At 49.8% G+C, this 27,524-nt stretch overlaps 14 non-coding genes across 14 annotated transcripts; 8 read left to right on the top strand and 6 right to left on the bottom strand.

Annotated features, from left to right (window-relative positions):
* Positions 1 to 605: 605 nt before the first annotated feature.
* On the bottom strand, positions 606 to 679 carry TRNAN-GUU (transfer RNA asparagine (anticodon GUU)). The gene has a single exon. It is a non-coding gene; the product is annotated as a tRNA-Asn (tRNA).
* A 599-nt stretch (positions 680 to 1,278) lies between these two features.
* TRNAK-CUU (transfer RNA lysine (anticodon CUU)) lies at positions 1,279 to 1,351 on the top strand. Its single transcript has one exon. It is a non-coding gene; the product is annotated as a tRNA-Lys (tRNA).
* Positions 1,352 to 3,925: 2,574 nt separating this feature from the next.
* TRNAN-GUU (transfer RNA asparagine (anticodon GUU)) lies at positions 3,926 to 3,999 on the bottom strand. Its single transcript has one exon. It is a non-coding gene; the product is annotated as a tRNA-Asn (tRNA).
* Positions 4,000 to 7,245: 3,246 nt separating this feature from the next.
* Positions 7,246 to 7,319, bottom strand: TRNAN-GUU (transfer RNA asparagine (anticodon GUU)). The gene has a single exon. It is a non-coding gene; the product is annotated as a tRNA-Asn (tRNA).
* A 599-nt stretch (positions 7,320 to 7,918) lies between these two features.
* Positions 7,919 to 7,991, top strand: TRNAK-CUU (transfer RNA lysine (anticodon CUU)). The gene has a single exon. It is a non-coding gene; the product is annotated as a tRNA-Lys (tRNA).
* Positions 7,992 to 10,565: 2,574 nt separating this feature from the next.
* Positions 10,566 to 10,639, bottom strand: TRNAN-GUU (transfer RNA asparagine (anticodon GUU)). The gene has a single exon. It is a non-coding gene; the product is annotated as a tRNA-Asn (tRNA).
* Positions 10,640 to 11,238: 599 nt separating this feature from the next.
* On the top strand, positions 11,239 to 11,311 carry TRNAK-CUU (transfer RNA lysine (anticodon CUU)). The gene has a single exon. It is a non-coding gene; the product is annotated as a tRNA-Lys (tRNA).
* Positions 11,312 to 13,885: 2,574 nt separating this feature from the next.
* TRNAN-GUU (transfer RNA asparagine (anticodon GUU)) lies at positions 13,886 to 13,959 on the bottom strand. The gene has a single exon. It is a non-coding gene; the product is annotated as a tRNA-Asn (tRNA).
* A 599-nt stretch (positions 13,960 to 14,558) lies between these two features.
* TRNAK-CUU (transfer RNA lysine (anticodon CUU)) lies at positions 14,559 to 14,631 on the top strand. The gene has a single exon. It is a non-coding gene; the product is annotated as a tRNA-Lys (tRNA).
* Positions 14,632 to 17,205: 2,574 nt separating this feature from the next.
* TRNAN-GUU (transfer RNA asparagine (anticodon GUU)) lies at positions 17,206 to 17,279 on the bottom strand. The gene has a single exon. It is a non-coding gene; the product is annotated as a tRNA-Asn (tRNA).
* A 599-nt stretch (positions 17,280 to 17,878) lies between these two features.
* TRNAK-CUU (transfer RNA lysine (anticodon CUU)) lies at positions 17,879 to 17,951 on the top strand. Its single transcript has one exon. It is a non-coding gene; the product is annotated as a tRNA-Lys (tRNA).
* Positions 17,952 to 21,198: 3,247 nt separating this feature from the next.
* TRNAK-CUU (transfer RNA lysine (anticodon CUU)) lies at positions 21,199 to 21,271 on the top strand. The gene has a single exon. It is a non-coding gene; the product is annotated as a tRNA-Lys (tRNA).
* Positions 21,272 to 24,518: 3,247 nt separating this feature from the next.
* On the top strand, positions 24,519 to 24,591 carry TRNAK-CUU (transfer RNA lysine (anticodon CUU)). Its single transcript has one exon. It is a non-coding gene; the product is annotated as a tRNA-Lys (tRNA).
* Positions 24,592 to 24,864: 273 nt separating this feature from the next.
* On the top strand, positions 24,865 to 24,936 carry TRNAG-UCC (transfer RNA glycine (anticodon UCC)). The gene has a single exon. It is a non-coding gene; the product is annotated as a tRNA-Gly (tRNA).
* Positions 24,937 to 27,524: the final 2,588 nt, after the last annotated feature.

The following is a 27,524-nucleotide window of genomic DNA, read 5'->3' as shown; positions in this document are numbered from 1 at the left end:
ACCTCCGCAAGGTCAGGGAAACAAACTGGGGAGAAGCAGAACACTAGGAGAAATCTAGTCATCCCGTATGTAACTGGAGCGTCGGAAAAACTCAGAAGGATCTTTAAGAAACATTGCATCCCTGTGTACTTCAAGCCCAGCATAGCCCCGGGGCACACGCTTAAACATTGACACTATCTGTATTCCACGTTTTTAACACCTCTATCCAGGCCATTTGACAACAATTGAGGCCTTTGGCCATGTCAATCTAGGCACTTTTAGCTATGCAGGCTTCCTGACACCAACAATGGGATCATGTAAGGTGAAAAAAGGTGCTTCCACAATTCTCACACATCCCCTGGTGTTCAGGTGTGAATAGAAATGCTGGGGTTTGTTCCTGAGACTCAGCGGAAGCGAAGAAGTGGCTTGACTAAACTATGAAAGATCTTGAACATTCCAGAAGAAGAGCAATTGATTGCGACATTATTCTAGTCCGTTTTCAAGGAATGTCTCGAGTGAATGGTTAATCGTCAGCCGTGTGAGACAAGCCAAAGGACGCTATTTGTCTTCTTAGGTTAGGGTGAGACTTGGCAGCGGGCCCTGCTAAGGTAAAGAGAAAGCACGAGCGTCCCTGGGTGGGCTTGAACCACCAACCTTTCGGTTAACAGCCGAACGCGCTAACCGATTGCGCCACAGAGACCACACGACAAGTGTGCTTGAGCTGGCCCAAAGGAGACATGAAAGATGAACTGAAGGTGCCTAAAAAGCTTCCCAATTGCACATTTGTAGTGATAAGAGATTGCCTTCTTTCTAAAAGGCAGAGACGCGGGGTAAAAAGCTCTTCCTTCGAGCCGGAATTGAACCAGCGACCTAAGGATTGCTGCTTTGTCTCTACAGTCCTCCGCTCTACCAGCTGAGCTATCCAAGGGAACTGGGAAGAGCACGTGACACCTTGCTTGCTAAGCCAGCGCCGTACACTTTGCATTTGACCTTCTCGGTTGAGGTATTGCTTGATGCCGCCTCGGCCGGAAAGGGCAAATGAATGACTTGGCAGATGTTATGTGGGAGGCTACGGCTTGATGTTTTGCACAGAGAGAAAAGGGTTTGGAATCAGCCAGCGCATTTTGTTGTGATCCTCCAAAGTCACAGCAAAAATGGTGATGTAGCGCCCTGACAGCAAGTGAACAGAGTAGTACTTGGAAGCGCATTGAGTTTAGCCAAAGGAATTATGTCGAAAGCTATCAAAAAGTCTGCGGACTCAGGTGGCTGTGAGAGGCCTTGAAGTGCAAAAGTGCTGTAGCCCGGCTAGCTCAGTCGGTAGAGCATGAGACTCTTAATCTCAGGGTCGTGGGTTCGAGCCCCACGTTGGGCGTGGGACACATTCCGTGTCCCTTTTGCCCGAGTGAAAGGCCTTTGCAAAACTTGTATCTCCAGTTCCTTCATGCGCACTGCACAATCACACCTTTACCGTATCTACTGGCTTGGCTTCCTTTCTCTCCACGAATGGGGAAATATTTCTAGCTGATCTTCCTAGTGGTCACTTGGTACGGCAGCGAATGGACCTTGCGCTGGAGGGGGTCCGTGAGTCAATGTCATGTGTGGCCTTAATTGTATAGAGGTAGCAGGATGCCTGGCGCACAGCCTTGCGTTGGTGGTATAGTGGTGAGCATAGCTGCCTTCCAAGCAGTTGACCCGGGTTCGATTCCCGGCCAACGCAATCTCCTTCTTTGCGCCCTTGACAAAATACCACAGGGCCCCAGGTCCTTATCAAAAGCTCCTTAGATGTCTTGCCTTAGTGACGACTGTGGAAATATTCCTCGGCATCCCAACAGGCTCCGGCCTCCTGCTTTAACTCGCTCGCGGGGTACAGCAGTATCAAGCAACAAGGTTCAGGCATTTCAACCACTGATTCCCAAAGAATCAACTCTGTCACACACAGCGTTTCTAAGTATCTGCCTACCATTCTAACACCCTCAACTGGCAAGATAATGCACCATTTGGAAGAATGCTAAAGAATGTGTCAACAAGGAATGTAGACTGAAGTTGGAGCCGGAAGAAACAATCACGTCCCATGATGCCATCGGCCTTTTCACTTGTATACACTTGGCAGAGGCTGTTGAAATTGTGGGAAACATCTGAAAGGAGGTAAGTCTCTTGACAGCCAAAAAGAACTAAAGCCTGACCAAGTGCATTCATTGCTGACCCTTGAGCCTTGAATTGTTCCATGGGGAAAAGACCAAGCCGTTTGTAAAGGCATGTGGATTCTACTTGGGTCAAGATTAGAGCATCAGCACCCCACAAGCTTTTAGTGAACTCATAAAGTCAGTGGACAAATACATCAAGTGTACACGGGAAGAGGCACTGAATAGCAAATGCCCCCTTTTGGACGGCGTCTTACAAGGCAAGGAAGGGGCTGACTTGGGCATGGAGGTCTCCAGGAAACCTACCCACACAGACCGCTATCTGCCTTTTGACTCACACCACCACCCACTGGAACACGAGCTGGGGGTTCTTAGGACTCTGCAATATCCGGCTGACATGGTAGCAACCAAAAGAGTCTAAAGACAAAAGAACACAGATGCAACGCCACCCTTGCGAGGGACGCTGGCGTGTTTGCCCCGGTTTCCCTTGACTTCGCCCCGCAGCCAGGCACAGTGTATTTCTTCAGCCAAATACACACGCGCGCAAACGCTCCTTGCCTTCAATGACCGGACTAGGGGATGTTTGTTTTTGGAGTTTTCTTGTCGAGCTGGGGATAGGGATGGGGAATTGTAGTAGGATACTCCAAAATGAGAACTTTTCACACTGAAGACATCTAGCTGATCTCTTAGTTAAGCAGTATTGACGTCCTGACTGGCTTGAGGCCCTCAGGTCCACCCACCTGGGGCCTCATGGCAGCCGGCACCAGGCGAGGCAGCCTGCCTCCAGCCCAGCTGTTCAGTCCTCTCCCAGGAAAGACGCTGAGCCCATGTGCTCGCAGAACATAAATGCCACTCCCAGCATGCCACAGGACTGCCCTCCCTTGCAACTGGCCAGGGCGGTATCCGTATTCACGCTGTTCATTTGCCTAGCCCCTACCCATGTTCTGGAAAGCTCTCACAGCTTCCTGAAGGCGGGAATAACTCAGACAAACTCAAACAACATCAGAGAATCATGAGCAGACCTGACTAATCCATGGCAGCACTCTGTTAAGCAGAATACCACACTGAATTTACCCAACAGCCTCTCTGGTAAGCAGAGACCAACTATACAAATCCTAGCGCATGACTAGGAGAGTGCTACCGTGACATCTCAGGAGGGCTTTGAAAGCTTGTGGCTACCCAGACTGGGTCTTGGTTAAAACCTCCGCAAGGTCAGGGAAACAAACTGGGGAGAAGCAGAACACTAGGAGAAATCTAGTCATCCCGTATGTAACTGGAGCGTCGGAAAAACTCAGAAGGATCTTTAAGAAACATTGCATCCCTGTGTACTTCAAGCCCAGCATAGCCCCGGGGCACACGCTTAAACATTGACACTATCTGTATTCCATGTTTTTAACACCTCTATCCCGGCGATTTGACAACAATTGAGGCCTTTGGCCATGTCAATCTAGGCACTTTTAGCTATGCAGGCTTCCTGACACCAACAATGGGATCATGTAAGGTGAAAAAAGGTGCTTCCACAATTCTCACACATCCCCTGGTGTTCAGGTGTGAATAGAAATGCTGGGGTTTGTTCCTGAGACTCAGCGGAAGCGAAGAAGTGGCTTGACTAAACTATGAAAGATCTTGAACATTCCAGAAGAAGAGCAATTGATTGCGACATTATTCTAGTCCGTTTTCAAGGAATGTCTCGAGTGAATGGTTAATCGTCAGCCGTGTGAGACAAGCCAAAGGACGCTATTTGTCTTCTTAGGTTAGGGTGAGACTTGGCAGCGGGCCCTGCTAAGGTAAAGAGAAAGCACGAGCGTCCCTGGGTGGGCTTGAACCACCAACCTTTCGGTTAACAGCCGAACGCGCTAACCGATTGCGCCACAGAGACCACACGACAAGCGTGCTTGAGCTGGCCCAAAGGAGACATGAAAGATGAACTGAAGGTGCCTAAAAAGCTTCCCAATTGCACATTTGTAGAGATAAGAGATTGCCTTCTTTCTAAAAGGCAGAGACGCGGGGTAAAAAGCTCTTCCTTCGAGCCGGAATTGAACCAGCGACCTAAGGATTGCTGCTTTGTCTCTACAGTCCTCCGCTCTACCAGCTGAGCTATCCAAGGGAACTGGGAAGAGCACGTGACACCTTGCTTGCTAAGCCAGCGCCGTACACTTTGCATTTGACCTTCTCGGTTGAGGTATTGCTTGATGCCGCCTCGGCTGGAAAGGGCAAATGAATGACTTGGCAGATGTTATGTGGGAGGCTACGGCTTGATGTTTTGCACAGAGAGAAAAGGGTTTGGAATCAGCCAGCGCATTTTGTTGTGATCCTCCAAAGTCACAGCAAAAATGGTGATGTAGCGCCCTGACAGCAAGTGAACAGAGTAGTACTTGGAAGCGCATTGAGTTTAGCCAAAGGAATTATGTCGAAAGCTATCAAAAAGTCTGCGGACTCAGGTGGCTGTGAGAGGCCTTGAAGTGCAAAAGTGCTGTAGCCCGGCTAGCTCAGTCAGTAGAGCATGAGACTCTTAATCTCAGGGTCGTGGGTTCGAGCCCCACGTTGGGCGTGGGACACATTCCGTGTCCCTTTTGCCCGAGTGAAAGGCCTTTGCAAAACTTGTATCTCCAGTTCCTTCATGCGCACTGCACAATCACACCTTTACCGTATCTACTGGCTTGGCTTCCTTTCTCTCCACGAATGGGGAAATATTTCTAGCTGATCTTCCTAGTGGTCACTTGGTACGGCAGCGAATGGACCTTGCGCTGGAGGGGGTCCGTGAGTCAATGTCATGTGTGGCCTTAATTGTATAGAGGTAGCAGGATGCCTGGCGCACAGCCTTGCGTTGGTGGTATAGTGGTGAGCATAGCTGCCTTCCAAGCAGTTGACCCGGGTTCGATTCCCGGCCAACGCAATCTCCTTCTTTGCGCCCTTGACAAAATACCACAGGGCCCCAGGTCCTTATCAAAAGCTCCTTAGATGTCTTGCCTTAGTGACGACTGTGGAAATATTCCTCGGCATCCCAACAGGCTCCGGCCTCCTGCTTTAACTCGCTCGCGGGGTACAGCAGTATCAAGCAACAAGGTTCAGGCATTTCAACCACTGATTCCCAAAGAATCAACTCTGTCACACACAGCGTTTCTAAGTATCTGCCTACCATTCTAACACCCTCAACTGGCAAGATAATGCACCATTTGGAAGAATGCTAAAGAATGTGTCAACAAGGAATGTAGACTGAAGTTGGAGCCGGAAGAAACAATCACGTCCCATGATGCCATCGGCCTTTTCACTTGTATACACTTGGCAGAGGCTGTTGAAATTGTGGGAAACATCTGAAAGGAGGTAAGTCTCTTGACAGCCAAAAAGAACTAAAGCCTGACCAAGTGCATTCATTGTTGACCCTTGAGCCTTGAATTGTTCCATGGGGAAAAGACCAAGCCGTTTGTAAAGGCATGTGGATTCTACTTGGGTCAAGATTAGAGCATCAGCACCCCACAAGCTTTTAGTGAACTCATAAAGTCAGTGGACAAATACATCAAGTGTACACGGGAAGAGGCACTGAATAGCAAATGCCCCCTTTTGGACGGCGTCTTACAAGGCAAGGAAGGGGCTGACTTGGGCATGGAGGTCTCCAGGAAACCTACCCACACGGACCGCTATCTGCCTTTTGACTCACACCACCACCCACTGGAACACGAGCTGGGGGTTCTTAGGACTCTGCAATATCCGGCTGACATGGTAGCAACCAAAAGAGTCTAAAGACAAAAGAACACAGATGCAACGCCACCCTTGCGAGGGACGCTGGCGTGTTTGCCCCGGTTTCCCTTGACTTCGCCCCGCAGCCAGGCACAGTGTATTTCTTCAGCCAAATACACACGCGCGCAAACGCTCCTTGCCTTCAATGACCGGACTAGGGGATGTTTGTTTTTGGAGTTTTCTTGTCGAGCTGGGGATAGGGATGGGGAATTGTAGTAGGATACTCCAAAATGAGAACTTTTCACACTGAAGACATCTAGCTGATCTCTTAGTTAAGCAGTATTGACGTCCTGACTGGCTTGAGGCCCTCAGGTCCACCCACCTGGGGCCTCATGGCAGCCGGCGCCAGGCGAGGCAGCCTGCCTCCAGCCCAGCTGTTCAGTCCTCTCCCAGGAAAGACGCTGAGCCCATGTGCTCGCAGAACATAAATGCCACTCCCAGCATGCCACAGGACTGCCCTCCCTTGCAACTGGCCAGGGCGGTATCCGTATTCACGCTGTTCATTTGCCTAGCCCCTACCCATGTTCTGGAAAGCTCTCACAGCTTCCTGAAGGCGGGAATAACTCAGACAAACTCAAACAACATCAGAGAATCATGAGCAGACCTGACTAATCCATGGCAGCACTCTGTTAAGCAGAATACCACACTGAATTTACCCGACAGCCTCTCTGGTAAGCAGAGACCAACTATACAAATCCTAGCGCATGACTAGGAGAGTGCTACCGTGACATCTCAGGAGGGCTTTGAAAGCTTGTGGCTACCCAGACTGGGTCTTGGTTAAAACCTCCGCAAGGTCAGGGAAACAAACTGGGGAGAAGCAGAACACTAGGAGAAATCTAGTCATCCCGTATGTAACTGGAGCGTCGGAAAAACTCAGAAGGATCTTTAAGAAACATTGCATCCCTGTGTACTTCAAGCCCAGCATAGCCCCGGGGCACACGCTTAAACATTGACACTATCTGTATTCCACGTTTTTAACACCTCTATCCAGGCCATTTGACAACAATTGAGGCCTTTGGCCATGTCAATCTAGGCACTTTTAGCTATGCAGGCTTCCTGACACCAACAATGGGATCATGTAAGGTGAAAAAAGGTGCTTCCACAATTCTCACACATCCCCTGGTGTTCAGGTGTGAATAGAAATGCTGGGGTTTGTTCCTGAGACTCAGCGGAAGCGAAGAAGTGGCTTGACTAACCTATGAAAGATCTTGAACATTCCAGAAGAAGAGCAATTGATTGCGACATTATTCTAGTCCGTTTTCAAGGAATGTCTCGAGTGAATGGTTAATCGTCAGCCGTGTGAGACAAGCCAAAGGACGCTATTTGTCTTCTTAGGTTAGGGTGAGACTTGGCAGCGGGCCCTGCTAAGGTAAAGAGAAAGCACGAGCGTCCCTGGGTGGGCTTGAACCACCAACCTTTCGGTTAACAGCCGAACGCGCTAACCGATTGCGCCACAGAGACCACACGACAAGCGTGCTTGAGCTGGCCCAAAGGAGACATGAAAGATGAACTGAAGGTGCCTAAAAAGCTTCCCAATTGCACATTTGTAGAGATAAGAGATTGCCTTCTTTCTAAAAGGCAGAGACGCGGGGTAAAAAGCTCTTCCTTCGAGCCGGAATTGAACCAGCGACCTAAGGATTGCTGCTTTGTCTCTACAGTCCTCCGCTCTACCAGCTGAGATATCCAAGGGAACTGGGAAAAGCACGTGACACCTTGCTTGCTAAGCCAGCGCCGTACACTTTGCATTTGACCTTCTCGGTTGAGGTATTGCTTGATGCCGCCTCGGCCGGAAAGGGCAAATGAATGACTTGGCAGATGTTATGTGGGAGGCTACGGCTTGATGTTTTGCACAGAGAGAAAAGGGTTTGGAATCAGCCAGCGCATTTTGTTGTGATCCTCCAAAGTCACAGCAAAAATGGTGATGTAGCGCCCTGACAGCAAGTGAACAGAGTAGTACTTGGAAGCGCATTGAGTTTAGCCAAAGGAATTATGTCGAAAGCTATCAAAAAGTCTGCGGACTCAGGTGGCTGTGAGAGGCCTTGAAGTGCAAAAGTGCTGTAGCCCGGCTAGCTCAGTCGGTAGAGCATGAGACTCTTAATCTCAGGGTCGTGGGTTCGAGCCCCACGTTGGGCGTGGGACACATTCCGTGTCCCTTTTGCCCGAGTGAAAGGCCTTTGCAAAACTTGTATCTCCAGTTCCTTCATGCGCACTGCACAATCACACCTTTACCGTATCTACTGGCTTGGCTTCCTTTCTCTCCACGAATGGGGAAATATTTCTAGCTGATCTTCCTAGTGGTCACTTGGTACGGCAGCGAATGGACCTTGCGCTGGAGGGGGTCCGTGAGTCAATGTCATGTGTGGCCTTAATTGTATAGAGGTAGCAGGATGCCTGGCGCACAGCCTTGCGTTGGTGGTATAGTGGTGAGCATAGCTGCCTTCCAAGCAGTTGACCCGGGTTCGATTCCCGGCCAACGCAATCTCCTTCTTTGCGCCCTTGACAAAATACCACAGGGCCCCAGGTCCTTATCAAAAGCTCCTTAGATGTCTTGCCTTAGTGACGACTGTGGAAATATTCCTCGGCATCCCAACAGGCTCCGGCCTCCTGCTTTAACTCGCTCGCGGGGTACAGCAGTATCAAGCAACAAGGTTCAGGCATTTCAACCACTGATTCCCAAAGAATCAACTCTGTCACACACAGCGTTTCTAAGTATCTGCCTACCATTCTAACACCCTCAACTGGCAAGATAATGCACCATTTGGAAGAATGCTAAAGAATGTGTCAACAAGGAATGTAGACTGAAGTTGGAGCCGGAAGAAACAATCACGTCCCATGATGCCATCGGCCTTTTCACTTGTATACACTTGGCAAAGGCTGTTGAAATTGTGGGAAACATCTGAAAGGAGGTAAGTCTCTTGACAGCCAAAAAGAACTAAAGCCTGACCAAGTGCATTCATTGCTGACCCTTGAGCCTTGAATTGTTCCATGGGGAAAAGACCAAGCCGTTTGTAAAGGCATGTGGATTCTACTTGGGTCAAGATTAGAGCATCAGCACCCCACAAGCTTTTAGTGAACTCATAAAGTCAGTGGACAAATACATCAAGTGTACACGGGAAGAGGCACTGAATAGCAAATGCCCCCTTTTGGACGGCGTCTTACAAGGCAAGGAAGGGGCTGACTTGGGCATGGAGGTCTCCAGGAAACCTACCCACACAGACCGCTATCTGCCTTTTGACTCACACCACCACCCACTGGAACACGAGCTGGGGGTTCTTAGGACTCTGCAATATCCGGCTGACATGGTAGCAACCAAAAGAGTCTAAAGACAAAAGAACACAGATGCAACGCCACCCTTGCGAGGGACGCTGGCGTGTTTGCCCCGGTTTCCCTTGACTTCGCCCCGCAGCCAGGCACAGTGTATTTCTTCAGCCAAATACACACGCGCGCAAACGCTCCTTGCCTTCAATGACCGGACTAGGGGATGTTTGTTTTTGGAGTTTTCTTGTCGAGCTGGGGATAGGGATGGGGAATTGTAGTAGGATACTCCAAAATGAGAACTTTTCACACTGAAGACATCTAGCTGATCTCTTAGTTAAGCAGTATTGACGTCCTGACTGGCTTGAGGCCCTCAGGTCCACCCACCTGGGGCCTCATGGCAGCCGGCGCCAGGCGAGGCAGCCTGCCTCCAGCCCAGCTGTTCAGTCCTCTCCCAGGAAAGACGCTGAGCCCATGTGCTCGCAGAACATAAATGCCACTCCCAGCATGCCACAGGACTGCCCTCCCTTGCAACTGGCCAGGGCGGTATCCGTATTCACGCTGTTCATTTGCCTAGCCCCTACCCATGTTCTGGAAAGCTCTCACAGCTTCCTGAAGGCGGGAATAACTCAGACAAACTCAAACAACATCAGAGAATCATGAGCAGACCTGACTAATCCATGGCAGCACTCTGTTAAGCAGAATACCACACTGAATTTACCCGACAGCCTCTCTGGTAAGCAGAGACCAACTATACAAATCCTAGCGCATGACTAGGAGAGTGCTACCGTGACATCTCAGGAGGGCTTCGAAAGCTTGTGGCTACCCAGACTGGGTCTTGGTTAAAACCTCCGCAAGATCAGGGAAACAAACTGGGGAGAAGCAGAACACTAGGAGAAATCTAGTCATCCCGTATGTAACTGGAGCGTCGGAAAAACTCAGAAGGATCTTTAAGAAACATTGCATCCCTGTGTACTTCAAGCCCAGCATAGCCCCGGGGCACACGCTTAAACATTGACACTATCTGTATTCCACGTTTTTAACACCTCTATCCAGGCCATTTGACAACAATTGAGGCCTTTGGCCATGTCAATCTAGGCACTTTTAGCTATGCAGGCTTCCTGACACCAACAATGGGATCATGTAAGGTGAAAAAAGGTGCTTTCACAATTCTCACACATCCCCTGGTGTTCAGGTGTGAATAGAAATGCTGGGGTTTGTTCCTGAGACTCAGCGGAAGCGAAGAAGTGGCTTGACTAACCTATGAAAGATCTTGAACATTCCAGAAGAAGAGCAATTGATTGCGACATTATTCTAGTCCGTTTTCAAGGAATGTCTCGAGTGAATGGTTAATCGTCAGCCGTGTGAGACAAGCCAAAGGACGCTATTTGTCTTCTTAGGTTAGGGTGAGACTTGGCAGCGGGCCCTGCTAAGGTAAAGAGAAAGCACGAGCGTCCCTGGGTGGGCTTGAACCACCAACCTTTCGGTTAACAGCCGAACGCGCTAACCGATTGCGCCACAGAGACTACACGACAAGTGTGCTTGAGCTGGCCCAAAGGAGACATGAAAGATGAACTGAAGGTGCCTAAAAAGCTTCCCAATTGCACATTTGTAGTGATAAGAGATTGCCTTCTTTCTAAAAGGCAGAGACGCGGGGTAAAAAGCTCTTCCTTCGAGCCGGAATTGAACCATCGACCTAAGGATTGCTGCTTTGTCTCTACAGTCCTCCGCTCTACCAGCTGAGCTATCCAAGGGAACTGGGAAGAGCACGTGACACCTTGCTTGCTAAGCCAGCGCCGTACACTTTGCATTTGACCTTCTCGGTTGAGGTATTGCTTGATGCCGCCTCGGCCGGAAAGGGCAAATGAATGACTTGGCAGATGTTATGTGGGAGGCTACGGCTTGATGTTTTGCACAGAGAGAAAAGGGTTTGGAATCAGCCAGCGCATTTTGTTGTGATCCTCCAAAGTCACAGCAAAAATGGTGATGTAGCGCCCTGACAGCAAGTGAACAGAGTAGTACTTGGAAGCGCATTGAGTTTAGCCAAAGGAATTATGTCGAAAGCTATCAAAAAGTCTGCGGACTCAGGTGGCTGTGAGAGGCCTTGAAGTGCAAAAGTGCTGTAGCCCGGCTAGCTCAGTCGGTAGAGCATGAGACTCTTAATCTCAGGGTCGTGGGTTCGAGCCCCACGTTGGGCGTGGGACACATTCCGTGTCCCTTTTGCCCGAGTGAAAGGCCTTTGCAAAACTTGTATCTCCAGTTCCTTCATGCGCACTGCACAATCACACCTTTACCGTATCTACTGGCTTGGCTTCCTTTCTCTCCACGAATGGGGAAATATTTCTAGCTGATCTTCCTAGTGGTCACTTGGTACGGCAGCGAATGGACCTTGCGCTGGAGGGGGTCCGTGAGTCAATGTCATGTGTGGCCTTAATTGTATAGAGGTAGCAGGATGCCTGGCGCACAGCCTTGCGTTGGTGGTATAGTGGTGAGCATAGCTGCCTTCCAAGCAGTTGACCCGGGTTCGATTCCCGGCCAACGCAATCTCCTTCTTTGCGCCCTTGACAAAATACCACAGGGCCCCAGGTCCTTATCAAAAGCTCCTTAGATGTCTTGCCTTAGTGACGACTGTGGAAATATTCCTCGGCATCCCAACAGGCTCCGGCCTCCTGCTTTAACTCGCTCGCGGGGTACAGCAGTATCAAGCAACAAGGTTCAGGCATTTCAACCACTGATTCCCAAAGAATCAACTCTGTCACACACAGCGTTTCTAAGTATCTGCCTACCATTCTAACACCCTCAACTGGCAAGATAATGCACCATTTGGAAGAATGCTAAAGAATGTGTCAACAAGGAATGTAGACTGAAGTTGGAGCCGGAAGAAACAATCACGTCCCATGATGCCATCGGCCTTTTCACTTGTATACACTTGGCAGAGGCTGTTGAAATTGTGGGAAACATCTGAAAGGAGGTAAGTCTCTTGACAGCCAAAAAGAACTAAAGCCTGACCAAGTGCATTCATTGTTGACCCTTGAGCCTTGAATTGTTCCATGGGGAAAAGACCAAGCCGTTTGTAAAGGCATGTGGATTCTACTTGGGTCAAGATTAGAGCATCAGCACCCCACAAGCTTTTAGTGAACTCATAAAGTCAGTGGACAAATACATCAAGTGTACACGGGAAGAGGCACTGAATAGCAAATGCCCCCTTTTGGACGGCGTCTTACAAGGCAAGGAAGGGGCTGACTTGGGCATGGAGGTCTCCAGGAAACCTACCCACACAGACCGCTATCTGCCTTTTGACTCACACCACCACCCACTGGAACACGAGCTGGGGGTTCTTAGGACTCTGCAATATCCGGCTGACATGGTAGCAACCAAAAGAGTCTAAAGACAAAAGAACACAGATGCAACGCCACCCTTGCGAGGGACGCTGGCGTGTTTGCCCCGGTTTCCCTTGACTTCGCCCCGCAGCCAGGCACAGTGTATTTCTTCAGCCAAATACACACGCGCGCAAACGCTCCTTGCCTTCAATGACCGGACTAGGGGATGTTTGTTTTTGGAGTTTTCTTGTCGAGCTGGGGATAGGGATGGGGAATTGTAGTAGGATACTCCAAAATGAGAACTTTTCACACTGAAGACATCTAGCTGATCTCTTAGTTAAGCAGTATTGACGTCCTGACTGGCTTGAGGCCCTCAGGTCCACCCACCTGGGGCCTCATGGCAGCCGGCGCCAGGCGAGGCAGCCTGCCTCCAGCCCAGCTGTTCAGTCCTCTCCCAGGAAAGACGCTGAGCCCATGTGCTCGCAGAACATAAATGCCACTCCCAGCATGCCACAGGACTGCCCTCCCTTGCAACTGGCCAGGGCGGTATCCGTATTCACGCTGTTCATTTGCCTAGCCCCTACCCATGTTCTGGAAAGCTCTCACAGCTTCCTGAAGGCGGGAATAACTCAGACAAACTCAAACAACATCAGAGAATCATGAGCAGACCTGACTAATCCATGGCAGCACTCTGTTAAGCAGAATACCACACTGAATTTACCCGACAGCCTCTCTGGTAAGCAGAGACCAACTATACAAATCCTAGCGCATGACTAGGAGAGTGCTACCGTGACATCTCAGGAGGGCTTTGAAAGCTTGTGGCTACCCAGACTGGGTCTTGGTTAAAACCTCCGCAAGGTCAGGGAAACAAACTGGGGAGAAGCAGAACACTAGGAGAAATCTAGTCATCCCGTATGTAACTGGAGCGTCGGAAAAACTCAGAAGGATCTTTAAGAAACATTGCATCCCTGTGTACTTCAAGCCCAGCATAGCCCCGGGGCACACGCTTAAACATTGACACTATCTGTATTCCACGTTTTTAACACCTCTATCCAGGCCATTTGACAACAATTGAGGCCTTTGGCCATGTCAATCTAGGCACTTTTAGCTATGCAGGCTTCCTGACACCAACAATGGGATCATGTAAGGTGAAAAAAGGTGCTTCCACAATTCTCACACATCCCCTGGTGTTCAGGTGTGAATAGAAATGCTGGGGTTTGTTCCTGAGACTCAGCGGAAGCGAAGAAGTGGCTTGACTAAACTATGAAAGATCTTGAACATTCCAGAAGAAGAGCAATTGATTGCGACATTATTCTAGTCCGTTTTCAAGGAATGTCTCGAGTGAATGGTTAATCGTCAGCCGTGTGAGACAAGCCAAAGGACGCTATTTGTCTTCTTAGGTTAGGGTGAGACTTGGCAGCGGGCCCTACTAAGGTAAAGAGAAAGCACGAGCGTCCCTGGGTGGGCTTGAACCACCAACCTTTCGGTTAACAGCCGAACGCGCTAACCGATTGCGCCACAGAGACCACACGACAAGCGTGCTTGAGCTGGCCCAAAGGAGACATGAAAGATGAACTGAAGGTGCCTAAAAAGCTTCCCAATTGCACATTTGTAGAGATAAGAGATTGCCTTCTTTCTAAAAGGCAGAGACGCGGGGTAAAAAGCTCTTCCTTCGAGCCGGAATTGAACCAGCGACCTAAGGATTGCTGCTTTGTCTCTACAGTCCTCCGCTCTACCAGCTGAGCTATCCAAGGGAACTGGGAAGAGCACGTGACACCTTGCTTGCTAAGCCAGCGCCGTACACTTTGCATTTGACCTTCTCGGTTGAGGTATTGCTTGATGCCGCCTCGGCCGGAAAGGGCAAATGAATGACTTGGCAGATGTTATGTGGGAGGCTACGGCTTGATGTTTTGCACAGAGAGAAAAGGGTTTGGAATCAGCCAGCGCATTTTGTTGTGATCCTCCAAAGTCACAGCAAAAATGGTGATGTAACGCCCTGACAGCAAGTGAACAGAGTAGTACTTGGAAGCACATTGAGTTTAGCCAAAGGAATTATGTCGAAAGCTATCAAAAAGTCTGCGGACTCAGGTGGCTGTGAGAGGCCTTGAAGTGCAAAAGTGCTGTAGCCCGGCTAGCTCAGTCGGTAGAGCATGAGACTCTTAATCTCAGGGTCGTGGGTTCGAGCCCCACGTTGGGCGTGGGACACATTCCGTGTCCCTTTTGCCCGAGTGAAAGGCCTTTGCAAAACTTGTATCTCCAGTTCCTTCATGCGCACTGCACAATCACACCTTTACCGTATCTACTGGCTTGGCTTCCTTTCTCTCCACGAATGGGGAAATATTTCTAGCTGATCTTCCTAGTGGTCACTTGGTACGGCAGCGAATGGACCTTGCGCTGGAGGGGGTCCGTGAGTCAATGTCATGTGTGGCCTTAATTGTATAGAGGTAGCAGGATGCCTGGCACACAGCCTTGCGTTGGTGGTATAGTGGTGAGCATAGCTGCCTTCCAAGCAGTTGACCCGGGTTCGATTCCCGGCCAACGCAATCTCCTTCTTTGCGCCCTTGACAAAATACCACAGGGCCCCAGGTCCTTATCAAAAGCTCCTTAGATGTCTTGCCTTAGTGACGACTGTGGAAATATTCCTCGGCATCCCAACAGGCTCCGGCCTCCTGCTTTAACTCGCTCGCGGGGTACAGCAGTATCAAGCAACAAGGTTCAGGCATTTCAACCACTGATTCCCAAAGAATCAACTCTGTCACACACAGCGTTTCTAAGTATCTGCCTACCATTCTAACACCCTCAACTGGCAAGATAATGCACCATTTGGAAGAATGCTAAAGAATGTGTCAACAAGGAATGTAGACTGAAGTTGGAGCCGGAAGAAACAATCACGTCCCATGATGCCATCGGCCTTTTCACTTGTATACACTTGGCAAAGGCTGTTGAAATTGTGGGAAACATCTGAAAGGAGGTAAGTCTCTTGACAGCCAAAAAGAACTAAAGCCTGACCAAGTGCATTCATTGCTGACCCTTGAGCCTTGAATTGTTCCATGGGGAAAAGACCAAGCCGTTTGTAAAGGCATGTGGATTCTACTTGGGTCAAGATTAGAGCATCAGCACCCCACAAGCTTTTAGTGAACTCATAAAGTCAGTGGACAAATACATCAAGTGTACACGGGAAGAGGCACTGAATAGCAAATGCCCCCTTTTGGACGGCGTCTTACAAGGCAAGGAAGGGGCTGACTTGGGCATGGAGGTCTCCAGGAAACCTACCCACACAGACCGCTATCTGCCTTTTGACTCACACCACCACCCACTGGAACACGAGCTGGGGGTTCTTAGGACTCTGCAATATCCGGCTGACATGGTAGCAACCAAAAGAGTCTAAAGACAAAAGAACACAGATGCAACGCCACCCTTGCGAGGGACGCTGGCGTGTTTGCCCCGGTTTCCCTTGACTTCGCCCCGCAGCCAGGCACAGTGTATTTCTTCAGCCAAATACACAAGCGCGCAAACGCTCCTTGCCTTCAATGACCGGACTAGGGGATGTTTGTTTTTGGAGTTTTCTTGTCGAGCTGGGGATAGGGATGGGGAATTGTAGTAGGATACTCCAAAATGAGAATTTTTCACACTGAAGACATCTAGCTGATCTCTTAGTTAAGCAGTATTGACGTCCTGACTGGCTTGAGGCCCTCAGGTCCACCCACCTGGGGCCTCATGGCAGCCGGCGCCAGGCGAGGCAGCCTGCCTCCAGCCCAGCTGTTCAGTCCTCTCCCAGGAAAGACGCTGAGCCCATGTGCTCGCAGAACATAAATGCCACTCCCAGCATGCCACAGGACTGCCCTCCCTTGCAACTGGCCAGGGCGGTATCCGTATTCACGCTGTTCATTTGCCTAGCCCCTACCCATGTTCTGGAAAGCTCTCACAGCTTCCTGAAGGCGGGAATAACTCAGACAAACTCAAACAACATCAGAGAATCATGAGCAGACCTGACTAATCCATGGCAGCACTCTGTTAAGCAGAATACCACACTGAATTTACCCGACAGCCTCTCTGGTAAGCAGAGACCAACTATACAAATCCTAGCGCATGACTAGGAGAGTGCTACCGTGACATCTCAGGAGGGCTTTGAAAGCTTGTGGCTACCCAGACTGGGTCTTGGTTAAAACCTCCGCAAGGTCAGGGAAACAAACTGGGGAGAAGCAGAACACTAGGAGAAATCTAGTCATCCCGTATGTAACTGGAGCGTCGGAAAAACTCAGAAGGATCTTTAAGAAACATTGCATCCCTGTGTACTTCAAGCCCAGCATAGCCCCGGGGCACACGCTTAAACATTGACACTATCTGTATTCCACGTTTTTAACACCTCTATCCAGGCCATTTGACAACAATTGAGGCCTTTGGCCATGTCAATCTAGGCACTTTTAGCTATGCAGGCTTCCTGACACCAACAATGGGATCATGTAAGGTGAAAAAAGGTGCTTCCACAATTCTCACACATCCCCTGGTGTTCAGGTGTGAATAGAAATGCTGGGGTTTGTTCCTGAGACTCAGCGGAAGCGAAGAAGTGGCTTGACTAACCTATGAAAGATCTTGAACATTCCAGAAGAAGAGCAATTGATTGCGACATTATTCTAGTCCGTTTTCAAGGAATGTCTCGAGTGAATGGTTAATCGTCAGCCGTGTGAGACAAGCCAAAGGACGCTATTTGTCTTCTTAGGTTAGGGTGAGACTTGGCAGCGGGCCCTGCTAAGGTAAAGAGAAAGCACGAGCGTCCCTGGGTGGGCTTGAACCACCAACCTTTCGGTTAACAGCCGAACGCGCTAACCGATTGCGCCACAGAGACCACACGACAAGTGTGCTTGAGCTGGCCCAAAGGAGACATGAAAGATGAACTGAAGGTGCCTAAAAAGCTTCCCAATTGCACATTTGTAGTGATAAGAGATTGCCTTCTTTCTAAAAGGCAGAGACGCGGGGTAAAAAGCTCTTCCTTCGAGCCGGAATTGAACCAGCGACCTAAGGATTGCTGCTTTGTCTCTACAGTCCTCCACTCTACCAGCTGAGCTATCCAAGGGAACTGGGAAGAGCACGTGACACCTTGCTTGCTAAGCCAGCGCCGTACACTTTGCATTTGACCTTCTCGGTTGAGGTATTGCTTGATGCCGCCTCGGCCGGAAAGGGCAAATGAATGACTTGGCAGATGTTATGTGGGAGGCTACGGCTTGATGTTTTGCACAGAGAGAAAAGGGTTTGGAATCAGCCAGCGCATTTTGTTGTGATCCTCCAAAGTCACAGCAAAAATGGTGATGTAGCGCCCTGACAGCAAGTGAACAGAGTAGTACTTGGAAGCGCATTGAGTTTAGCCAAAGGAATTATGTCGAAAGCTATCAAAAAGTCTGCGGACTCAGGTGGCTGTGAGAGGCCTTGAAGTGCAAAAGTTCTGTAGCCCGGCTAGCTCAGTCGGTAGAGCATGAGACTCTTAATCTCAGGGTCGTGGGTTCGAGCCCCACGTTGGGCGTGGGACACATTCCGTGTCCTTTTGGCCCGAGTGAAAGGCCTTTGCAAAACTTGTATCTCCAGTTCCTTCATGCGCACTGCACAATCACACCTTTACCGTATCTACTGGCTTGGCTTCCTTTCTCTCCACGAATGGGGAAATATTTCTAGCTGATCTTCCTAGTGGTCACTTGGTACGGCAGCGAATGGACCTTGCGCTGGAGGGGGTCCGTGAGTCAATGTCATGTGTGGCCTTAATTGTATAGAGGTAGCAGGATGCCTGGCGCACAGCCTTGCGTTGGTGGTATAGTGGTGAGCATAGTTGCCTTCCAAGCAGTTGACCCGGGTTTGATTCCCGGCCAACGCAATCTCCTTCTTTGCGCCCTTGACAAAATACCACAGGGCCCCAGGTCCTTATCAAAAGCTCCTTAGATTTCTTGCCTTAGTGACGACTGTGGAAATATTCCTCGGCATCCCAACAGGCTCCGGCCTCCTGCTTTAACTCGCTCGCGGGGTACAGCAGTATCAAGCAACAAGGTTCAGGCATTTCAACCACTGATTCCCAAAGAATCAACTCTGTCACACACAGCGTTTCTAAGTATCTGCCTACCATTCTAACACCCTCAACTGGCAAGATAATGCACCATTTGGAAGAATGCTAAAGAATGTGTCAACAAGGAATGTAGACTGAAGTTGGAGCCGGAAGAAACAATCACGTCCCATGATGCCATCGGCCTTTTCACTTGTATACACTTGGCAGAGGCTGTTGAGATTGTGGGAAACATCTGAAAGGAGGTACGTCTCTTGACAGCCAAAAAGAACTAAAGCCTGACCAAGTGCATTCATTGCTGACCCTTGAGCCTTGAATTGTTCCATGGGGAAAAGACCAAGCCGTTTGTAAAGGCATGTGGATTCTACTTGGGTCAAGATTAGAGCATCAGCACCCCACAAGCTTTTAGTGAACCCATAAAGTCAGTGGACAAATACATCAAGTGTACACGGGAAGAGGCACTGAATAGCAAATGCCCCCTTTTGGACGGCGTCTTACAAGGCAAGGAAGGGGCTGACTTGGGCATGGAGGTCTCCAGGAAACCTACCCACACAGACCGCTATCTGCCTTTTGACTCACACCACCACCCACTGGAACACGAGCTGGGGGTTCTTAGGACTCTGCAATATCCGGCTGACATGGTAGCAACCAAAAGAGTCTAAAGACAAAAGAACACAGATGCAACGCCACCCTTGCGAGGGACGCTGGCGTGTTTGCCCCGGTTTCCCTTGACTTCGCCCCGCAGCCAGGCACAGTGTATTTCTTCAGCCAAATACACACGCGCGCAAACGCTCCTTGCCTTCAATGACCGGACTAGGGGATGTTTGTTTTTGGAGTTTTCTTGTCGAGCTGGGGATAGGGATGGGGAATTGTAGTAGGATACTCCAAAATGAGAACTTTTCACACTGAAGACATCTAGCTGATCTCTTAGTTAAGCAGTATTGACGTCCTGACTGGCTTGAGGCCCTCAGGTCCACCCACCTGGGGCCTCATGGCAGCCGGCGCCAGGCGAGGCAGCCTGCCTCCAGCCCAGCTGTTCAGTCCTCTCCCAGGAAAGACGCTGAGCCCATGTGCTCGCAGAACATAAATGCCACTCCCAGCATGCCACAGGACTGCCCTCCCTTGCAACTGGCCAGGGCGGTATCCGTATTCACGCTGTTCATTTGCCTAGCCCCTACCCATGTTCTGGAAAGCTCTCACAGCTTCCTGAAGGCGGGAATAACTCAGACAAACTCAAACAACATCAGAGAATCATGAGCAGACCTGACTAATCCATGGCAGCACTCTGTTAAGCAGAATACCACACTGAATTTACCCGACAGCCTCTCTGGTAAGCAGAGACCAACTATACAAATCCTAGCGCATGACTAGGAGAGTGCTACCGTGACATCTCAGGAGGGCTTTGAAAGCTTGTGGCTACCCAGACTGGGTCTTGGTTAAAACCTCCGCAAGGTCAGGGAAACAAACTGGGGAGAAGCAGAACACTAGGAGAAATCTAGTCATCCCGTATGTAACTGGAGCGTCGGAAAAACTCAGAAGGATCTTTAAGAAACATTGCATCCCTGTGTACTTCAAGCCCAGCATAGCCCCGGGGCACACGCTTAAACATTGACACTATCTGTATTCCACGTTTTTAACACCTCTATCCAGGCCATTTGACAACAATTGAGGCCTTTGGCCATGTCAATCTAGGCACTTTTAGCTATGCAGGCTTCCTGACACCAACAATGGGATCATGTAAGGTGAAAAAAGGTGCTTCCACAATTCTCACACATCCCCTGGTGTTCAGGTGTGAATAGAAATGCTGGGGTTTGTTCCTGAGACTCAGCGGAAGCGAAGAAGTGGCTTGACTAACCTATGAAAGATCTTGAACATTCCAGAAGAAGAGCAATTGATTGCGACATTATTCTAGTCCGTTTTCAAGGAATGTCTCGAGTGAATGGTTAATCGTCAGCCGTGTGAGACAAGCCAAAGGACGCTATTTGTCTTCTTAGGTTAGGGTGAGACTTGGCAGCGGGCCCTGCTAAGGTAAAGAGAAAGCACGAGCGTCCCTGGGTGGGCTTGAACCACCAACCTTTCGGTTAACAGCCAAACGCGCTAACCGATTGCGCCACAGAGACCACACGACAAGTGTGCTTGAGCTGGCCCAAAGGAGACATGAAAGATGAACTGAAGGTGCCTAAAAAGCTTCCCAATTGCACATTTGTAGTGATAAGAGATTGCCTTCTTTCTAAAAGGCAGAGACGCGGGGTAAAAAGCTCTTCCTTCGAGCCGGAATTGAACCAGCGACCTAAGGATTGCTGCTTTGTCTCTACAGTCCTCCGCTCTACCAGCTGAGCTATCCAAGGGAACTGGGAAGAGCACGTGACACCTTGCTTGCTAAGCCAGCGCCGTACACTTTGCATTTGACCTTCTCGGTTGAGGTATTGCTTGATGCCGCCTCGGCCGGAAAGGGCAAATGAATGACTTGGCAGATGTTATGTGGGAGGCTACGGCTTGATGTTTTGCACAGAGAGAAAAGGGTTTGGAATCAGCCAGCGCATTTTGTTGTGATCCTCCAAAGTCACAGCAAAAATGGTGATGTAGCGCCCTGACAGCAAGTGAACAGAGTAGTACTTGGAAGCGCATTGAGTTTAGCCAAAGGAATTATGTCGAAAGCTATCAAAAAGTCTGCGGACTCAGGTGGCTGTGAGAGGCCTTGAAGTGCAAAAGTGCTGTAGCCCGGCTAGCTCAGTCGGTAGAGCATGAGACTCTTAATCTCAGGGTCGTGGGTTCGAGCCCCACGTTGGGCGTGGGACACATTCCGTGTCCCTTTTGCCCGAGTGAAAGGCCTTTGCAAAACTTGTATCTCCAGTTCCTTCATGCGCACTGCACAATCACACCTTTACCGTATCTACTGGCTTGGCTTCCTTTCTCTCCACGAATGGGGAAATATTTCTAGCTGATCTTCCTAGTGGTCACTTGGTACGGCAGCGAATGGACCTTGCGCTGGAGGGGGTCCGTGAGTCAATGTCATGTGTGGCCTTAATTGTATAGAGGTAGCAGGATGCCTGGCGCACAGCCTTGCGTTGGTGGTATAGTGGTGAGCATAGCTGCCTTCCAAGCAGTTGACCCGGGTTCGATTCCCGGCCAACGCAATCTCCTTCTTTGCGCCCTTGACAAAATACCACAGGGCCCCAGGTCCTTATCAAAAGCTCCTTAGATTTCTTGCCTTAGTGACGACTGTGGAAATATTCCTCGGCATCCCAACAGGCTCCGGCCTCCTGCTTTAACTCGCTCGCGGGGTACAGCAGTATCAAGCAACAAGGTTCAGGCATTTCAACCACTGATTCCCAAAGAATCAACTCTGTCACACACAGCGTTTCTAAGTATCTGCCTACCATTCTAACACCCTCAACTGGCAAGATAATGCACCATTTGGAAGAATGCTAAAGAATGTGTCAACAAGGAATGTAGACTGAAGTTGGAGCCGGAAGAAACAATCACGTCCCATGATGCCATCGGCCTTTTCACTTGTATACACTTGGCAGAGGCTGTTGAGATTGTGGGAAACATCTGAAAGGAGGTACGTCTCTTGACAGCCAAAAAGAACTAAAGCCTGACCAAGTGCATTCATTGCTGACCCTTGAGCCTTGAATTGTTCCATGGGGAAAAGACCAAGCCGTTTGTAAAGGCATGTGGATTCTACTTGGGTCAAGATTAGAGCATCAGCACCCCACAAGCTTTTAGTGAACCCATAAAGTCAGTGGACAAATACATCAAGTGTACACGGGAAGAGGCACTGAATAGCAAATGCCCCCTTTTGGACGGCGTCTTACAAGGCAAGGAAGGGGCTGACTTGGGCATGGAGGTCTCCAGGAAACCTACCCACACAGACCGCTATCTGCCTTTTGACTCACACCACCACCCACTGGAACACGAGCTGGGGGTTCTTAGGACTCTGCAATATCCGGCTGACATGGTAGCAACCAAAAGAGTCTAAAGACAAAAGAACACAGATGCAACGCCACCCTTGCGAGGGACGCTGGCGTGTTTGCCCCGGTTTCCCTTGACTTCGCCCCGCAGCCAGGCACAGTGTATTTCTTCAGCCAAATACACACGCGCGCAAACGCTCCTTGCCTTCAATGACCGGACTAGGGGATGTTTGTTTTTGGAGTTTTCTTGTCGAGCTGGGGATAGGGATGGGGAATTGTAGTAGGATACTCCAAAATGAGAACTTTTCACACTGAAGACATCTAGCTGATCTCTTAGTTAAGCAGTATTGACGTCCTGACTGGCTTGAGGCCCTCAGGTCCACCCACCTGGGGCCTCATGGCAGCCGGCGCCAGGCGAGGCAGCCTGCCTCCAGCCCAGCTGTTCAGTCCTCTCCCAGGAAAGACGCTGAGCCCATGTGCTCGCAGAACATAAATGCCACTCCCAGCATGCCACAGGACTGCCCTCCCTTGCAACTGGCCAGGGCGGTATCCGTATTCACGCTGTTCATTTGCCTAGCCCCTACCCATGTTCTGGAAAGCTCTCACAGCTTCCTGAAGGCGGGAATAACTCAGACAAACTCAAACAACATCAGAGAATCATGAGCAGACCTGACTAATCCATGGCAGCACTCTGTTAAGCAGAATACCACACTGAATTTACCCGACAGCCTCTCTGGTAAGCAGAGACCAACTATACAAATCCTAGCGCATGACTAGGAGAGTGCTACCGTGACATCTCAGGAGGGCTTTGAAAGCTTGTGGCTACCCAGACTGGGTCTTGGTTAAAACCTCCGCAAGGTCAGGGAAACAAACTGGGGAGAAGCAGAACACTAGGAGAAATCTAGTCATCCCGTATGTAACTGGAGCGTCGGAAAAACTCAGAAGGATCTTTAAGAAACATTGCATCCCTGTGTACTTCAAGCCCAGCATAGCCCCGGGGCACACGCTTAAACATTGACACTATCTGTATTCCACGTTTTTAACACCTCTATCCAGGCCATTTGACAACAATTGAGGCCTTTGGCCATGTCAATCTAGGCACTTTTAGCTATGCAGGCTTCCTGACACCAACAATGGGATCATGTAAGGTGAAAAAAGGTGCTTCCACAATTCTCACACATCCCCTGGTGTTCAGGTGTGAATAGAAATGCTGGGGTTTGTTCCTGAGACTCAGCGGAAGCGAAGAAGTGGCTTGACTAACCTATGAAAGATCTTGAACATTCCAGAAGAAGAGCAATTGATTGCGACATTATTCTAGTCCGTTTTCAAGGAATGTCTCGAGTGAATGGTTAATCGTCAGCCGTGTGAGACAAGCCAAAGGACGCTATTTGTCTTCTTAGGTTAGGGTGAGACTTGGCAGCGGGCCCTGCTAAGGTAAAGAGAAAGCACGAGCGTCCCTGGGTGGGCTTGAACCACCAACCTTTCGGTTAACAGCCAAACGCGCTAACCGATTGCGCCACAGAGACCACACGACAAGTGTGCTTGAGCTGGCCCAAAGGAGACATGAAAGATGAACTGAAGGTGCCTAAAAAGCTTCCCAATTGCACATTTGTAGTGATAAGAGATTGCCTTCTTTCTAAAAGGCAGAGACGCGGGGTAAAAAGCTCTTCCTTCGAGCCGGAATTGAACCAGCGACCTAAGGATTGCTGCTTTGTCTCTACAGTCCTCCGCTCTACCAGCTGAGCTATCCAAGGGAACTGGGAAGAGCACGTGACACCTTGCTTGCTAAGCCAGCGCCGTACACTTTGCATTTGACCTTCTCGGTTGAGGTATTGCTTGATGCCGCCTCGGCCGGAAAGGGCAAATGAATGACTTGGCAGATGTTATGTGGGAGGCTACGGCTTGATGTTTTGCACAGAGAGAAAAGGGTTTGGAATCAGCCAGCGCATTTTGTTGTGATCCTCCAAAGTCACAGCAAAAATGGTGATGTAGCGCCCTGACAGCAAGTGAACAGAGTAGTACTTGGAAGCGCATTGAGTTTAGCCAAAGGAATTATGTCGAAAGCTATCAAAAAGTCTGCGGACTCAGGTGGCTGTGAGAGGCCTTGAAGTGCAAAAGTGCTGTAGCCCGGCTAGCTCAGTCGGTAGAGCATGAGACTCTTAATCTCAGGGTCGTGGGTTCGAGCCCCACGTTGGGCGTGGGACACATTCCGTGTCCCTTTTGCCCGAGTGAAAGGCCTTTGCAAAACTTGTATCTCCAGTTCCTTCATGCGCACTGCACAATCACACCTTTACCGTATCTACTGGCTTGGCTTCCTTTCTCTCCACGAATGGGGAAATATTTCTAGCTGATCTTCCTAGTGGTCACTTGGTACGGCAGCGAATGGACCTTGCGCTGGAGGGGGTCCGTGAGTCAATGTCATGTGTGGCCTTAATTGTATAGAGGTAGCAGGATGCCTGGCGCACAGCCTTGCGTTGGTGGTATAGTGGTGAGCATAGCTGCCTTCCAAGCAGTTGACCCGGGTTCGATTCCCGGCCAACGCAATCTCCTTCTTTGCGCCCTTGACAAAATACCACAGGGCCCCAGGTCCTTATCAAAAGCTCCTTAGTGACGACTGTGGAAATATTCCTCGGCATCCCAACAGGCTCCGGCCTCCTGCTTTAACTCGCTCGCGGGGTACAGCAGTATCAAGCAACAAGGTTCAGGCATTTCAACCACTGATTCCCAAAGAATCAACTCTGTCACACACAGCGTTTCTAAGTATCTGCCTACCATTCTAACACCCTCAACTGGCAAGATAATGCACCATTTGGAAGAATGCTAAAGAATGTGTCAACAAGGAATGTAGACTGAAGTTGGAGCCGGAAGAAACAATCACGTCCCATGATGCCATCGGCCTTTTCACTTGCATACACGTAGCAGAGGCTGTTGAGATTGTGGGAAACATCTGAAAGGAGGTAAGTTTCTTGACAGCCAAAAAGAACTAAAGCCTGACCAAGTGCATTCATTGCTGACCCTTGAGCCTTGAATTGTTCCATGGGGAAAAGACCAAGCCGTTTGTAAAGGCATGTGGATTCTACTTGGGTCAAGATTAGAGCATCAGCACCCCACAAGCTTTTAGTGAACCCATAAAGTCAGTGGACAAATACATCAAGTGTACACGGGAAGAGGCACTGAATAGCAAATGCCCCCTTTTGGACGGCGTCTTACAAGGCAAGGAAGGGGCTGACTTGGGCATGGAGGTCTCCAGGAAACCTACCCACACAGACCGCTATCTGCCTTTTGACTCACACCACCACCCACTGGAACACGAGCTGGGGGTTCTTAGGACTCTGCAATATCCGGCTGACATGGTAGCAACCAAAAGAGTCTAAAGACAAAAGAACACAGATGCAACGCCACCCTTGCGAGGGACGCTGGCGTGTTTGCCCCGGTTTCCCTTGACTTCGCCCCGCAGCCAGGCACAGTGTATTTCTTCAGCCAAATACACACGCGCGCAAACGCTCCTTGCCTTCAATGACCGGACTAGGGGATGTTTGTTTTTGGAGTTTTCTTGTCGAGCTGGGGATAGGGATGGGGAATTGTAGTAGGATACTCCAAAATGAGAACTTTTCACACTGAAGACATCTAGCTGATCTCTTAGTTAAGCAGTATTGACGTCCTGACTGGCTTGAGGCCCTCAGGTCCACCCACCTGGGGCCTCATGGCAGCCGGCGCCAGGCGAGGCAGCCTGCCTCCAGCCCAGCTGTTCAGTCCTCTCCCAGGAAAGACGCTGAGCCCATGTGCTCGCAGAACATAAATGCCACTCCCAGCATGCCACAGGACTGCCCTCCCTTGCAACTGGCCAGGGCGGTATCCGTATTCACGCTGTTCATTTGCCTAGCCCCTACCCATGTTCTGGAAAGCTCTCACAGCTTCCTGAAGGCGGGAATAACTCAGACAAACTCAAACAACATCAGAGAATCATGAGCAGACCTGACTAATCCATGGCAGCACTCTGTTAAGCAGAATACCACACTGAATTTACCCGACAGCCTCTCTGGTAAGCAGAGACCAACTATACAAATCCTAGCGCATGACTAGGAGAGTGCTACCGTGACATCTCAGGAGGGCTTTGAAAGCTTGTGGCTACCCAGACTGGGTCTTGGTTAAAACCTCCGCAAGGTCAGGGAAACAAACTGGGGAGAAGCAGAACACTAGGAGAAATCTAGTCATCCCGTATGTAACTGGAGCGTCGGAAAAACTCAGAAGGATCTTTAAGAAACATTGCATCCCTGTGTACTTCAAGCCCAGCATAGCCCCGGGGCACACGCTTAAACATTGACACTATCTGTATTCCACGTTTTTAACACCTCTATCCAGGCCATTTGACAACAATTGAGGCCTTTGGCCATGTCAATCTAGGCACTTTTAGCTATGCAGGCTTCCTGACACCAACAATGGGATCATGTAAGGTGAAAAAAGGTGCTTCCACAATTCTCACACATCCCCTGGTGTTCAGGTGTGAATAGAAATGCTGGGGTTTGTTCCTGAGACTCAGCGGAAGCGAAGAAGTGGCTTGACTAACCTATGAAAGATCTTGAACATTCCAGAAGAAGAGCAATTGATTGCGACATTATTCTAGTCCGTTTTCAAGGAATGTCTCGAGTGAATGGTTAATCGTCAGCCGTGTGAGACAAGCCAAAGGACGCTATTTGTCTTCTTAGGTTAGGGTGAGACTTGGCAGCGGGCCCTGCTAAGGTAAAGAGAAAGCACGAGCGTCCCTGGGTGGGCTTGAACCACCAACCTTTCGGTTAACAGCCAAACGCGCTAACCGATTGCGCCACAGAGACCACACGACAAGTGTGCTTGAGCTGGCCCAAAGGAGACATGAAAGATGAACTGAAGGTGCCTAAAAAGCTTCCCAATTGCACATTTGTAGTGATAAGAGATTGCCTTCTTTCTAAAAGGCAGAGACGCGGGGTAAAAAGCTCTTCCTTCGAGCCGGAATTGAACCAGCGACCTAAGGATTGCTGCTTTGTCTCTACAGTCCTCCGCTCTACCAGCTGAGCTATCCAAGGGAACTGGGAAGAGCACGTGACACCTTGCTTGCTAAGCCAGCGCCGTACACTTTGCATTTGACCTTCTCGGT

This window comes from Staurois parvus, unplaced genomic scaffold (assembly GCF_062004578.1).
Source record: "Staurois parvus isolate SC_StPar_1 unplaced genomic scaffold, SC_StPar_1.0 ptg002181l, whole genome shotgun sequence".
NCBI classification, from domain to species: domain Eukaryota; kingdom Metazoa; phylum Chordata; class Amphibia; order Anura; family Ranidae; genus Staurois; species Staurois parvus.
Note: the sequence above shows the minus strand (reverse complement) of the source record. Positions and strands in the feature narration are given on the sequence as shown.